The following is a 16,076-nucleotide window of genomic DNA, read 5'->3' as shown; positions in this document are numbered from 1 at the left end:
GAACTGCACCTTGCATGTCAGCCATATGCAAGGAAAGCATCTTTTTTAAAAAAAATTTTTTTTTTCTTTTTGGGTCACACCCAGTGATGCACAGGGGTTACTCCTGGCTCATGCACTCAGGCCTTACTCCTGGCAGTGCTCAGGGAACCATATGGGATGCTGGGATTTGAACCCGGGTTGGCTGTGTACAAGGCAAATGCCCTACCCGCTGTGCTATCACTGGCCCAAGGAAAGCATCTTACATGCTGTATTATCTCCTCAGCTCCCATCCTGAATTTCTGTCCTCCCCCCCCTCTTTAGGGGGGTCACACCTGGTAGTACACAGGACTTAGTCCTGGCTTTGCACTCAGGAATCACTCCTGGGGGGCTTGAAAGACCACATAGGATACTGGTGATCGAAACCGGGTTGGCCATGTGCAAGGCAAGCACCCTACCAGCTGTATTATCACTCTCTCCCAGAATTTCTTTTAAAGGTTGTTTGAAGAGTCACAGGAAATATGACTCAGTGGGGACCTCAGGCAGGTCCACCCAAGAACCACAAATTCATGGGCTTCTCTTCCAGGACTTTTCTTCATCTTTCCTAGATTCACCTTAATTCAACCAATAAACAGGCTGTTTGGTTTACAGAAGGTAGCCCTTTGGGTTGTGGAATCACTGGCTACATCTACTGGCTGTTATTCACCGTTCAAGGAACTTTATACATATAATCTTACTTCTGCCAACCATTCTGCAATATTGCCACCCCCTTTCACAAAGAAAGTTAGACCAGACAAGAAGGGACTTGCTCCAGTTCATAGTCAGTAAATGATGGTGGATGTCGTGCTCCAACCAAGTCTTTGGAATCCAAAGGTTTCAATTGAGAAAAGTCCTGGCTCTTTCAGCCACCTGCTCTGTCACTTTGGGTAAGGAAGCTAATCTCTCTGAACCTTTCCCCCACTTCCCTATAAACTAAGGCTATTAATGGCAGCCATTCTAGGACTGCTATAGGTATTGAAGTAAGAAACACAGAGCACTTCTCCCTGGGCTCCATTTTGCTATATGTCTTCTCTAAATATTTAAGGTGGGAACTGTTTAATTCCCATCTTGATTTGCCCATCTATTTACCTTTGCTATTTTCAAAACAAAGCAATAAAGAAATGTGTGTGTTCAAGAGAGAACACAGGCTTCTTCTCCAGAGTGGAAACAGGTAAGCAAAGAAATATAGAGGCAAGAGAGCAAGATACATGTGCAAGGGTGAACGCAGGCATGAAGAGCGAACCTACAGATATATAAATTAAAAATTAATAGCATGAATAAGTCTCTGCTAATAATTTTAAAATTTATATGAAATAGATAAATCTCACAAAGAAACAACTCAGTAAGAGAAAGGAGATGAAAATTAGAGAAAAAAAATCAAGAAAAATATGAATAATTTGCCTATTTATCATGCATTCAAATTCTGTGTGTATGTATGTGTTTGGGTGATACTGGTGGTGCTTAGGGCGTACTTTTGGCTCTGTGCTCATGGATCACTACTTGCTGGGCTCGGGGACCATTTAGGGTACTTGGGATTTGGGCTCTGGGTTAGCTGCATGCAAGGCAAGCACCCTACCTACTATACTATCTCTTAGGCTCCTTGGTGTTTTCTTTTTGAGTCCACACAGGGCAATGCTCAGGACTTACTCCTGGCTCTGGTCACAAGGATCACTCCTGACATGGTTTGGGGGAATCATATGGGATGCTGAGGATTGAATCTAGGTCAGCTATGTGCAAAATAAGAGCTTTCCCCATTGCACTATGTCTCTAGCCCCTCATTTAATCATTTACTATTGCCAAATATGGTTCTGGGGACACTGTGATAAAACAAAATCCCTGCTCCCATGGAGAGAGTTCACAGGATGAAGAGGAAAGAATCAGACAAATAAATAATGCAGCAAACAGCAATACCATTAAGTACACAATTGTAATCTGTGATATGTGCCACCAAAGAAACCTACAGAGGTCAGAGTGATAGTGACAGTGATAGTGCCCTACCTAGGGCACTTGCCTTGCGCACAGCTGATCCAGGTTTGATTACAGGCCCCTCTTGTGGTTCCCTGACACCAGTAGGAGTGATCCCTGAACGCAAAGCCAGGAGGAACCCCTAATCATGCTGCTGAGTGTGACCCAAAGTCAAACAAAAACAGTACTCAAATAAACAAAACAAACAAACAAAAAAAGAAACCTATAGGGTTGTTTCAAAGAACATAAAATAACAAGCATCTTAGGGCTGAAGTGATAGCACAGCGGGGGGCATTTGCCTTGCACATGACCAAGCCGGGTTTGATTCCCAGCATCCCATATGGTCCCCTGAGCACCACCAGGGGTAATTCCTGAGTGCAAAGCTAGGAGTAACCCCTGTGCATTGCCGGGTGTGACCCAAAAAGCCAAAAAAAAAAAAAAAAGAAGAAGAAGCATCTCAGATTTGGGGTCAGGGAAGTTTTATTTATTTATTTGGTTTTTCTGGTCACACCTGGTGGTACTTAGGGCCTATTTTTGCTTCTATTCTCAGGGATTACTCCTGGCTGTGCTGGGGGTGTTGGGAGGGAGAACCATATGCTGTGCTGAGGATCAAACTGGGGCCATGCAAGGCACGCACCTTCACCCCCATACTATCTCTCTAGTTTCTGAAAAAGTCATTTTAGACCAAGACCTTGTGGAAGGTAAATTCTCCGATGATCCCCAAGATTCCTAAGCCCTGGTGTATACCTCTTTATGAACGCCTTCCTTCGCAGCCTCTCCCCTGAGTGTAAGACCGAATATGATGGAGCTCACTCACTCCTGAGCCCGAGGGACATATCAAGGGTTAAGATGTAATTAAGAACTTGAATCAGTTGATTTTGCCTTAACCCAGTGATCACTCTGGGTGGAGCAGATCAAAGGGCCTCTACTGAAGGAGGCTGCTGGCTGTGTGGGGGGACAGAGCCAGTGAGGGGGGCTGCAGATGAAGACCTGAAACAGGCCTCGAGAGCTGAGACTGGGATCAGGCTGATAAAAGCAAGAAAAGCAGATGTCCATCCATAACCATGAGGAAGTCTATCTATCAACAATCTACTAAAGGGTCTTGGAAGCAAATCTTTTCCCAGCAGAGCTTTCAGATGAGGATGCAGGACCCTGAGCAGACAATCCGCTAAAATGTGCCAGACACCTGATCCTTAGAAACAGTACTTTAGACATGTGATTTATGGTAATCTGTTATGCAGCAACAAGAACTAGGGCCAGAGAGATAAGACAGTGAATAGGGTACCTGTCATGCATGCAGCAGACCTTAGTTCAAGTCCCAGCATCTCATATGGTCCCCAAGCCCTGCCAGGAGTGATCCCTCAGTGCAGAGCCGGGAGTAAGCCCTGAGCACCACCAGGTGTAGCCCCTGTGGGATAACATTGGTTTGTCCTTTCTCCCTTGCCACAGGGAGCTTAGGTTTATCGGGTTACACCCATCACAATGCTCCTGAGTCACCCCCATTCCTTTGTTTATCTGTAACCTCTTCTCTGTGCTTTCCTCCCCATCAGTTAATTACCTTTTCCCCCAATCAGATTCTGTTAACTTGTAAGGTCAGATCCTTCTAAGGACATATGACTTGAATTCATGAGTGAAATATTGCTTTTCTCCTCTCCTTATGTCTTTTGCCTAGTTTAAAGCAATGTCCTTTTGGTTTTTTTTTTCTTTTTGGGTCACACCTGGCGATGCACAGGGGTTACTCCTGGCTCTGCACTCAGGAATCACTCCTGGCGGTGCTCAGGGGACCATATGGGATGCTGGAAATTGAACCCGGGTCGACCGTGTGCAAGGCAAATGCCCTACCCGCTGTGCTCCAGCTCCAGCAATGTCCTTTTTGTATGGACGCAAGAAGACAGTTAATATTATGCTTTTGTAACTTGGGAGTTAATTGACTCCGAGTAATATTCACTCCCGAGCACCTGCTTTCTCAACTTAAGTCTCAGCTGCTCTTAGCTCCTAGCACCCTCAAAGCAGGGTCCCAACGAGGGACTGAATGGACCTAGGGCAAGCTGTGAGCTACCCTGGCATTGAAATGGGCCAGGCTAAGCGCCACAATACTTAATTTATAAGTTAAGAGTACGGTCATGGACAAACTCTGTCATGACCCAAAAGGGGTAACTGAATAAGGACCCTGCTGGGGTTAGGAAGATTAACCTGACCTGAGGACTGTGGTCTGAAATATATAGTGAGACGTCCTCAGGAAGAACCAAACTTTAAGCTTGATATATCTTACTGTGCTCATACAAAATGACATTGCTAGAAATAGTAGAAGTATATTTACTACAATTATTTAAGTGGATTTCTAGCTGGGGAAAGAAGAAAGTGATACACCCTGGGTGGAATCCCGCCCTTGAACTGATCTCCTAGTAATCTGGAGTAATCTCTTTAGATGAGATTTTGTCCTTGAGTTAATCTCCTGGAGGAGTGGCCTTACCTCTCTTTGTTGATTTGTTAATATTTAATCTCACCTTTGTAGCCCCACCCTACATGATTTCCATATAAACTAGGCTGTAAGAGTGGGCTGGGGGGATCCAGAGAAAGAGAAGCAGCAGGAGAATCAGAGGAGAATGGAGAGGAGATTGGAATAAACTGCAACTGATATCGACCAGCCTGGCCCTCATTCCTTCCTTCGCCTGCCCATCGCCATCGGTTTCCCCAGGGTGGGGGAAACGGAGACCACCGAATATGGTGGTGGTGGCAAGAGAGAGAGAGTGCTGAGAGAAATAGAACACCGCTGCCCTTTAGTAAATACACAGCCCCCAAACAAACAAAAGTACTCAGAGGCCCTGGGTGCAACCCACACCAACAAATGTTTTTTTTTTTTTTCTTGTTGGGTCACACCTGACGATGCACAGGGGTTACTCCTGGCTCTACACTCAGGAATTACTTCTGGCGGTGCTCAGGGGACCATATGGGATGCTGGGACTCGAACCCGGGTCAGCCCCATGCAAGGCAAACGCCCTACCCACTGTGCTATTGCTCCAGTCCCACACACCAACAAATGTGGCCCTGATCTGTCCCTCACTAAGCACCACCAGGTATGTTCCCCACCACATCCCCTCAGCAACAGCAACAAAAAATATTCTGCTGGTTGTTGTGGGGAAGGTGGACTGGGAACAGAGAAGATGCAGGGAGAAAAGTTGGAAGAACATGTCCCTAGGTAACGTTGGATACCCAGGCCAGGTGATAGGATGAAGATGGAAAGAAGCTTCTGCTGCACTTTCAAGACAAAATTGACAGGATTTGGTAATGGTTTAGATTAGGTAATGAGGATGGGAAGGTAGGTCCCTCGGCTATCAGCCAATTTTCTGCTTGCATCATTTCCCATTTCCTCACCTCCTTTTGTTTTCAGCCTCTTTTCTTTCAGCCTCTCTTCCATCAGTTCTCTTTCCCCTAGGTGATCCTGTCCAATCCGTGGCATAAATAGTATTTATATGCTGATTCCTAAATCTCCACTAATTAGCCAACTGTCTGACTAACTTTTTTTTCCTTTTGGGCCATACCCTGCAATGCTCAGGGGTTACTCCTGACTCTGCACTCAGGAATCATTCTGAGGGGTGGTACTCAGGAGATCATATAGGGTGCCAGGGATCAAACCTGGGTGAGCTGCATGCAAGGCAAGCATCCTGCCCTCGGTACTACCACTCTGGCCCCTAGCATCTCCATTTTTTAAAAAAACTATCTTTATTGAGGTACTGGAATTTAAGATATTGTTACTCATACTTTTCACAGACACATGATTCCAACATCCACACCTGTCCCCTGACACTCTGCTTCTTTCCACCAGTCCCCCTAAGCTCAGTTCTATAGAAAAAAATCTTCAGTTTTGATGACTTTGATCATTTTATGTTCACTTACATGTTTCTTTTTAAATCTCATATCTGGGATAAAAGTCTTTTTAATTATGGAGGTGGTGACACCTACACACATTGGTGAATAGAGTTAAGTTTCTGGAATTTCACAAAATTGTAGATCAATGATAAATTGATAAAGTAAAATTTTTTCAAAAACCACACCTAGTGGTGCACGGGTCTTACTCCTGGCTCTGTACTCAGAGATCACTCCTTGAGGGCTGGGTAACCATATAGGATGCTGGGGATTGAATCCAGTTCCACCACAAACAGCACAAGCATCTTTACCCATTTTACTATCTCTCTGGCCCCAATACCTCCATTTGGATATTTCGCAGAGCTCTCAGACTTCCAAAGCCCAACACTGGATAGTTTCCATCCCACCCACAAACCTGTTCTTACCCACGACTCACCATTTTGATACATAGCACCGACATTTGCCTATTCACTCAGTTGCTAGGGCCAAAATCTTAGGAGTCACCTTTGATTCCCTCTTTCTTTATAGTCCTTATAAGGATTTTCAGTCAATCTGTCTGCAAATTTGGTCATTCTTACCTTGAAAAGGTATCCTAGGAGCCAGTACAGGGGTTAAGGCTTATGCCTTGTATGTGGCTAATGTCAGTTCCATCCCCAGTGCCACCTGGTTCTCTGGACATTGTTGGGTCCAGCCCTGGAGGGCCCTGAATACTGCTGGGGTGGCTTTAATGATCCCTGAGCACTTCAGGGCCCAAACAGCACCTCGTCCTTGGACCTTCTCATTGAACAGCTAGCCCAGATGGCTGGATAAGAATCATCGGAAGGATCCACAGGCCCCCAAATCCTGAATCCAAATCCAATCAGTTTGACTGTCTCCCTAACCATGCCTCTGCTGTGATGGCAGGACCCTCCTAGCAGGTTCTGCCTTCCACTCTTACCCTGGTTTTCTATGCGGCAGAGTTCCTTTAGCAACCTGGTCATGTCAGCCCAACCCCCTCTTAAACCCTCACCTGAAAATTTTCCATCACAGTAAAACAAAATCTTATGTTCTTATCAGACCCTACAATGGTTCCTGGTTTGTTTGTCCTCATCCACTTCAGCCTTTCTACTTCCTTGCTGTTCCTTGACCTAAGTACACCCTTAGTGATAAACTCTAAATACTGCTAAATCCACCAAGAACACCTTTGCCTCCGATTTTGGATGTGCTTTGCCCTCTGCCCAGGATGTCCTTCAGCAAGAAACTCTCATTGTCCATTCCCTTCCTTTATTCAGGTTTCTACTCACTGTCTCAGCACATCTGCCTGATCATTTAATTCAGAATAAAAATTTCTCAGCATCACTCCCTAAATCTGCATTCGTTTTCCCCCAGGAACTCTCCGGGCATGAATATACTGCATTTTTGTTTATTGTCTCTTTCCCCTGCCAGATTGTTGGCAACACAAGATGAAGGACTCTCTTTTGTTTTCTCCTGTTCCTTCACAATGTCTCACAGTATCTGGCACAAGGAGGAGACTTAGTAAATACTTGCAGAGTGCACAAGTGAGTGAGTTAGTGGAGCCAGGAGCAGACTGATGAAGGAGCAGATTTACAGAGAAAGCAAGACTCAGCTAAGATATCTTAGATCTGATACTTCTAATAAGGAGGCATAGATGTCAAGAGAGCAGCTGAAGATACTGGTGCATAACCCAGGAAACTCAGGTGAATTTTTTTTTTTGGCGGGGTCCCACAATGAGAGGGGTTCATGGCTTACTCCCGGCTCTGTGTTTAATGGTCACTCCTGGTGGGTTTAGGGGACTCTAAGGGGTTCCAGGGATGGAGCCTGAGTCTGCCGTGTGCAAGGCAAGCACCCTGTCCACTATACTACCTCTCCAGCCCCCAACAGATAAACTACTGAGGTCTTGTTTGGGCTGTGTGTGTTTGTTATGTCAGTTCATGTATCTGAGTGTGGTGGTGTGTGTGTGCATATGGCAGGGATGGGGGTGGGAGGAAAGATCTTCTCTCAAATCTCTTGTGTGTGCATCTGGAAGAGAAAAGCATGTGGGTCTGTGTTTAGGGCCACGAGGTACCATACCTATTCCAGCTGTTAAAATGTAAACACCAGTGTCTGAGGACTCAGAGCTCTTTCAACACAGCCCAAGGAGACTGGCCCCTGACCACAGTGCCCAGTTGAGCCAGCCAGCTGTTTCTATGCCTTTCCAGAAAAATCTGAGTCTTTGCTTCCAACTTGGCAGGTTGCTCTTCTCAGGGTAGAAATTTGGGTCACAAACAACCTTGGAAAATATTATTTCTTAGATGTTATTGTTTAGTTTGCTTGATGGCAAGTGGGAGATGGGTGAAAAATGGGGAAGATAAGGACCATGCACCTCTGTGGCTCCACTTGTGTTTCAGAAGACCCAAGCCAGGAAAATGTCAGGGTAGCACTGAACTGTCATTCCGTTGTTCATTGATTTGCTCGAGCGGACACCAGTAACATCTCCATTGTGAGACTTGTTGTTACTGTTTTTGGTATATTGAATACACCACGAGTAGTTTGCCAGGCTCTGCCACGCGGGAGGAATACTCTCGGTAGCTTGTTGGGCTCTCCAAGAGGGACGGAGGAATCGAGCCCAGGTTGGCCGCATGCAAGGCAAATGCCCTACCCGCTGTGCTCTCTCTCTCTATATATATATATATATTTTTTTTTTCATAGAAATGCACTCCTGGAACTTCCTGGCTGCAGAAGCTGCTGTCTGAGAACCTGGTCCAGGTCAAGGACAGCAAATGAAGAGTTAGAGCTCCATGTTCTCCCCGCACCTGGCTGAAGCCTCCCCTCTGCCCATTGCCCTGACTGCCTCAGGCCTGCACTGTTTGTTTCTGCTGCTGGCCTGATCCCAGGACTCCTAGTTCTTTGTTTTAATTTCCTTATTTGACATAGAGTATGTTGAAAAACACTGTCAGGTTGGGGAGATAGTACAGGGGTTAAGGAACTTGCCTTGCATGTGGCTGATCTCCAGCACCCTATACGGTCCCTCAGCATCACCAGGAGTGATTCCTGAGCACTGCTGGGTGTCTCCCCCCAAAACTGTCATTACAAATGAAAAAGGGGGCTGTGGATAGGGCTCATATGTGACTTTATATGTGCAAGGGCCTGGTTTGGTTTGATTCCTGATACTATATGTTCCTCTAATCACCAACTGGCCCAGACTATCACCAAAAAAAGAAAAAAAAAGGAGAAGGAGAAAGAAAGAAGGAAAAGAAAAGAAGGAAAGAAAAGGAAAAAGAAGACCTTTAAATACAGAGTTTATAATTTACATAGTTTGTTCCAAGTGCTTTTGTCTGGTTTCAGGATCACACCTACCAGTGCCCAGGGATTACTTTCGAGCTCCATATTTGGGGGCTGCTCTCACTAGTGTTTGGGGGCCAAGCTCAAGACTTCTGCATGCAAGCATGTGTTCCAGCCCTAATTCCAGCTATTTTAACATGCAGCTCATCAGGTTCAAAGGTACAGCTATTTCCCCATCAGGAACATTGGCAGGAGGAGTGTTCTATGCTCAGGTTTGCAACTGCAGAAATGTCAGGCACAGAAACCCTCAGACCTGGCATAATGCTGACTGGCCCGGGATCTGGATCCCTCAAGTGACTTGTCTCTAGTTTGTCCTTTTTGGTTTTTGTTTTGTTTTGGGGTTACCTGGCTGTGCTCTGGACTTATTCCTGGCTCTGTGCTCAGGGCTCACTCCTGGCAATGTTCAGGGATTCCTTTGTGGTACAGAGGATCAAATCTGGGTTGGCCACATGCAAGGCAAGTGCCTTATCTACTGTACTATCTCTGACTCTGCCTTGTCCCTTTGGAGTTTCCAGGTACCCACAGTTTTTTCACCAATAGCTATTAGTCTACAACTGACTTGGCAAGTAGAAAACTAGCCTCACCCCTCTCCAGTTTTTTGAGTTAGAAGAACCACAGAAAGTACAGAAACATCTTTCAAGGCTCAACAAGGTCTTCAGAGCAATCTGTTAGTGTTTTCCAATTTTGCTCCCTAGAGTCCCAAAGTTCTGCACAGGGGTCCCAGATGCTGCCAAAAGAGTGAGGTTTGAGCCTTCTTTTATACTCTGTGTATGTGCCTGTGCATGGGCATGTGTGTGTGCATGTGTGTGTGTGGTGCATTTGTGTTTTGCTGGGGATTGAACCTACAACATCATAATTTCTTTCTTTCTTTATCTTTTTGGATCACACCTGGCAATGCACAGGGGTTACTCCTGGCTCTGCATTCAAGAATTACTCCTTATGGTGCTCAGGGGACCATATGGGATGCTGGGAATTAAACCTGGGTTAGCCGAGTGCAAGGCAAACGCCCTACCCACTGTGCTATCGCTCCAGCCCCCACAACCTCATAATTTCGACCACTAACGCTTTGCTCCTTTTTGGAGGAAGGGGGCTCCCAAGCAGTACTCAAGAGATCTAGGGACTTGATGAATGATTCTTGGTCAACCATGTTGGTGGTTCAGTCCAAGGATCCGAGGATGCGATACTGCTTTGGCCTTGCAGTGCCAGTGGGATAGGATGATACTCATGCTACCCCAGAGGTGCTTGGGGGCATTTGGGGCTGGACCCTGAGACCCTGTGGTGGCAGAAATGGAACCCAAGCCTCCTATGTGGGAAGCATGTGCTAAGCTTGTTGATTCATCAATCCATCCCCCCTATATATCCCTTTTATACTGTAAGCTTGTTTGTACAAATTCACTGGTGACGGCTTCTGCTACCCAAAAGTTGATAAACCACTTTTACAGCCTACATTTTCCTTGGGTGTCTAACCCCTCTGCCTTAGTCAGCTCCATGTTCCCTGTCACCTGCTGCCCCAGTGTCTCCCTTTGGCCAGTGTGAGACTGGGAGAGAACTAGGAGCCAGAAACTAGAAGAAAAGCTTCTGTTTCCTGTACGAAGGGAGCCTGCATGGCTGGCCGCCTTCCTCCCCTCATCACTTTTCCTGATCAGTTTCAACTGCTTTTTGGGGGGGGGCTTCCCAAGAAGTGGTTAGTGGGCCCAGGGGCCATTACTGGACTGGAACAGTTCAACACTTGGGTGTTGCTGGGAGTGAAAACTTGGGGTGTCTGAATGTCTACCATGCTCCAGCCCTTTCGGCTCTCTCTCTCTCCCTTTCAACTTTACTTTTAGTGTTTCTTTTCTCTTTGAGTCAGCAAATATTCTTGTATTGTTTTGACTACAGAATCTTCACATCTTGTTAAAATTCTTTTCTATAGGTCACGATGATGGTAGGATTGGTGTTGGAATATTGAAAACCTGTAACAAATGCATCATGAACAACTTTGTAAACCACAGTGTTTAAATAAAGTGCAAAAAATTATTCTATGCCCCTCCCTTCTTTCTTTCCTTCCATCTCACATATGCAAGGTAAGAGTTAACCACTGACCAACCTCCCTAGCCCCAGGTTTTTTTTTCAAGGAAAAAAATGTGTGTGTGTGTGTGTGTGTGTGTGTGTGTGTGTGTGTGTGTGTGTAAGAACCACAGAAATTACAGAATTATTCTCCTATGACTCAATGTGGTCTTCAGAATAATCTGTTAGTGGTTTTCAAAGTTTGCTCCCTAGAATCCCAGCACCCTACATAGTAATCAGAGATATTGCCAGCAGTATTCAGGGCTTACTCCTCCTTCGGTGCTCAGAAGACACATTTTGCGATACTTGGGAGACCATTTGAGGTGCTGGGAATCAAACTCAGGTGTAAGGCAAGTAAGACAAGCATGTAAGGGAAGCACTATACCTGCTGTACTATTGCTCCAGACCCATAAGAAAAAAATGAAGAATGTTTTCTTCATTTTTAACATTATTATGATCAGGGCTATACTAGATATGACCGGCATGGTAAAAAAGATAAGTTGATGCTCCTTTACTTTTTCTGTGGTTTTCGTAGAAGTCATACCGAGTGATGCTCAGGGGTAATGTGGCATTAGTACTGAACCCAGGGCCTCAACCATGCAAGACAGGCCAGTTCATACTCCTTTCTTTACTCTCCCCACCACCCAGTCTTTACTTTTAATGTCATTTTCCTCTTTGCTGCCTGGAATGGGAAGAGGGGAATAGGAGCTGAAGCAGCCTTTCAGACTTCCAGGCATAGTCACTAATGCACCAGTCATCAGTGCACAGGCAATAAAATTCAGAGTAATAATAATAAATAATGACTGGTACTGTTATTAGTGTTTACTGTACATGAACTGATTTAACTTCTATTTCTAAATCTTGCCACAGACAAGGAAGCAGAGGTTCAGCAAGGTTGGGTAGGGGGCGCAGAGCAATTGTACAGTGAGTAGGGTGACAGCCTAGCATGCGACCGACCAAGGTACAAGATCCCTGGTACCAGTACCACAGATGGTCTGACAAGCCCTGCCAAGAGTAATTGCTGAGCACAGAGCCAGGAGTAATCCCTGAGCACTGCCAGGTATGGTCCAAAAAAAAAAAACAGAAAGGTTTAGTTGGGGGTGGAGAAGTGGCTAGAGAGATAGGACAGTGGGTAGGATGTTTGTTTCTTACATGATGTTTCTTACACATGGCTGACCCAGGTTTGATCCCCAGCATCCCATATGGTCCCCTGAGCACCATCAGGAGTGATCCCTGAGCACAGAGCCAGGAGTAACCCCTGGGCACAACTGGGTATTTACTGTGGACCCCCTTCCCACAACAAAAACAGGCTGAACAGGTTGAGTTTGCCTGGGGCCAGAGCATTAGTACAGGAATTGATTTTTTCTACCCCACACCCTAGCACAGAGCAGGTGGTAACCCCTGAGTACTGCTGGGTGTGGCATAAGAACCCTCCCCCACCCACCTCAATAAAAGGAGTCTTTCTAACCTACACAACTCCAGTGCTTTGGAGCTGGGGACATCCACTGGATGTTCAGTCTGATACTTAAGCCCTTTAAAATAAAAAGAATCTGACCTCCTCATTCAGATTCTACCTCTTTCTGCTCTCACAACAAACTCCCCAAACTCGTGGATATCCCCTCCCTCTTGCCCCACTTCCATCTCTTCTGAAAGTTGATTCATGCTTCCTGTAGTCAGGAAACCTGGCCCAGTGGTACCTACACAGGAGGTTTCTCTGACCCCTACAAAGCTAGAGATCTGCACACGTCCACCTCTGTGTTCTCCTAGCTCTCTGTCCTGGGTCACACCCCGGTCTGACCACCTCGCTCTGCCACGAGCTTCCTGAGGGCAGGACTTTTGTCTCTAGGAATCCCAAGCACCAAACAGGCAATGAAGGTTGGTGAAACAGGGAGTGTGAGGTGAGGACTTTAGGGAGTCGTCAGGGCAAGTAAGTAGCTGCATTAAAAAGAATTACTTCTCAGATCCTGGTTCCATCCTCAGCATCCTATATGGTCCCCAGAGCACCACCCAGAATAATTCCTGAGTAAAGAGCCAGGAGTAACTCTGAGCATTGCTGGGTACGATCCGAAAAGCAAAATAAATAAATAAAAAATAAAAATATTCCCCCCATTCCCAAGTCCTTGGTGGCCTTGGGGACCGGAGTTGGGAACTAGAAGTTCGTTCCTGACAAATACATGTCAGGACTTTGCAAGACGGGATCACTGTGCCAGCAGTGGAGCCACCTTCCTTAGGGGTCTTGGAACCTGTCCACTGTGGGGCCCCTCAAGCCCCCAAATACTTTAGGCTATGGTTCCTACCCTCCATCGATGATTCCAGGACCCTCAACATCAGTAAAGTTCTGGATCTGGGGACACAGAATGGATGGATGGATGGATAGATGGGTAAGCAGGACCCCCACCTCCTTTCAGCCGTGTTGTTCTGTCCTGATTAAACCTTGACTACGACTCCCAGGAAGATGGGGGGCAGGGAGGTGGAGGAGCGGAGGAGGACGGGGAAGAGAGAGGTACAGGGGAGACAGGGAACTGCAGGTAGAAAGAAAGAAGTGTGTGGTGGGAGGCGGCGGTGGCTCGACCGCGGCCGCTGGGGACTTCTCTGCCAGAGCTAGGAAGGGCCCGTCTGGGCGGCGGAAGACAACTTCTGCCAGCGGCGCGCGGGTCCTGTGGGCTCCCGCCCGCTGCGGCGCCCAGCCCCGCGCCAGCCCCGCGCCAGCCCTCCCGGGGGAGCAGGATCGCGGGCGGCGCTGCTCCCAGGCCCGGGCCACCCCGGCCTCCACCCCCACCCGCACAGGCCTCCTCACCTTCGGGGACCCGAGAGAGCCACAGGCCGGCGGGGCCCTGGGTCGGGCCGGCTGGGTGGGGGCGGCGCGGCTCTTGCCAGCGCTAGCTGCGCCCGGGGTTCCGCAGCGCCCGCCGGGGCTGCGGCGCCATCAGCTGCTGCCGCGAGGCTGGGGGGCTGGGGGGCCGGGGCTCCGAGCCGGGGGGGGGCAGCTCCGGGGCGCAGACGAGGGGGTCCGGGGCTGGCTCCAGGCGTAAACACCCAGCAACGTGACCGGAACTGGCGAACAAGCCGTAGGGGGGAGCAGGGGGTGGGAGAGATAAGGGGGGAGGGGAGGGACCTGGGACTGGCGGGGAGGGGCCGTGGGCGGGGCCGGGGGGAGGGGAGGCTTTCGGGGGGCGGTCAGGGGAGGAGGAGCCCCGGGAGCCCCGGGAGCCAGGCCTGAGGACCCCGGCGGGCAGTCGAATCGCCGAGCTGCCTTTGGCCGAGAGTGGAGGGGAAGCCCGGGAAACCCGCCTGCTACTTGGCGAACCGGGGCGCGGCGGCGAATCAGCACCGCGGACAGCGCCCAGCGCGGCAGGCCGCGATCAGCTCCGCCCTCCGTCCACCGGCTGGCGCAGGAGCAGCACACGGGCCCCGCACCGGGCAGGGGAGAGTTGGGCTGGGGGGACCGAGCCAGACAGGCCTCAGGAAGCCTCCTTTGTGCCTGGCTGGCAGGAAAACCGCCCCCAGACCTCTCACTAGCTGTATGACCTTGGGTGAGTCCCCTCACCTTTCTGGGCCTCAGTTGCTAAGGTTCCGTCTCCCCCTCTATGTGAAGATCCTAAGAGCCCAGAGAAGGTTCTCCATGAACTCTGGAGTCCTGAACACTGGTGTTGATACGGCTTATCTGTGCAGAGGAACAAGCAGAAGTGACAAAGCCAGCAGAGCTGAGAGATGGCTGTGTTAACTCAGAACTAGCATCTGGGCAAGAAACGCAGGACTGCCTTTTTGGAGGAAGTTAATAGAGTCAACATTCACAATAATGAACAAAGTTGCTGGCTGAAGTTGTGAAGAAATTTGAATACATTAGAAATATGCACATGGTGACTCTGGAGACCATGGTGTTGATGAGAATTAGCTTTAGTAATTAACTTTTGGGGGGCTGGAGCGATAGCACTGCGGGTAGGGCGTTTGCCTTGTACGCGGCTGACCCGGGTTCGATTCCCAGCATCCCATATGGTCCCCTGAGCACCGCCAGGAGTAATTCCTGAGTGCAAAGCCAGGAGTAACCCCTGTGCATCGCCGGGTGTGACCCAAAAGTAAAAAAAAAAAATTAACTTTTGGGTAGGGCATTGATTTGCACACAGCCGACCCGGGTTTGATATCCCGCACTGCATAGGGTTCCTCCAACCACTAGGAGTGATCCCTTAGTGTTAATCCCTGAGCAAAGCTACGTGTAGTCTCATCCCCACCAAATTGAACTTTGGGGCCAAAGAGATAGCTTAGTGGGCTGAGCATAAGCTTTGCATGCAGGATGTCCAGGTTCAATCCCTTGAACACTGCCAGCAGTGGCTCCCAAGCACTGGACACTAAGTAAACCCCTAGAACCATCAGATATGGCCCCCAAACAAATAAAAACTTAATTTTGTTAAATCCTTTCTCCATCTCCATGTCATGTAGTATGCTAAACACTTAAATTTTATTTTCAAAATTAAACTCAAAACAATAAAGAAAAAATTGCATAGAGGGGTCAGAGCGATGGTACAGTGGGAAGGGTGTACGATTTACACATTGCCAACCGGGGTTTGATCCCCGGCATTCCAGATGGTTTGCCCGAACACCACTAGGAATGATCTCTGAGCACAGAGACAGGAGTAAGCCCTGAGCACTGCCAGGTGTGACCCCTCAAAAAAGTTGTATAGGAAGAAAAGTTGTACAAGAAGTATGCATCTTGCAACTGGGGGTATGGCTCAATGGGGGAATGAATGCCTTGAATTCAAACTCCAGCACCGCACATACACACACACTTCACTGTATCATTGTATCACTGTCATCTCATTCTTCATTGATTTGCTCAAGCGGGCACCAGTAATGTCTTCATTTGT

At 47.9% G+C, this 16,076-nt stretch overlaps 1 protein-coding gene across 1 annotated transcript in view; it reads right to left on the bottom strand.

Annotated features, from left to right (window-relative positions):
• CCDC92B (coiled-coil domain containing 92B) overlaps positions 1 to 14,325 on the bottom strand; it is a 28,771-nt gene extending 14,446 nt beyond the window's left edge. The window contains exon 1 of the mRNA XM_055131913.1: positions 14,012 to 14,325. The gene's annotated coding sequence lies outside the window, so the exon portion shown is untranslated. The remainder of the gene's footprint in view (positions 1 to 14,011) is intronic.
• Between the last annotated feature and the right edge of the window lie 1,751 nt (positions 14,326 to 16,076).

The sequence above is a fragment of the Sorex araneus genome, chromosome 3, assembly GCF_027595985.1.
Source record: "Sorex araneus isolate mSorAra2 chromosome 3, mSorAra2.pri, whole genome shotgun sequence".
Classification (NCBI taxonomy): domain Eukaryota; kingdom Metazoa; phylum Chordata; class Mammalia; order Eulipotyphla; family Soricidae; genus Sorex; species Sorex araneus.
This window is presented reverse-complemented; position numbering and strand designations above follow the sequence as displayed.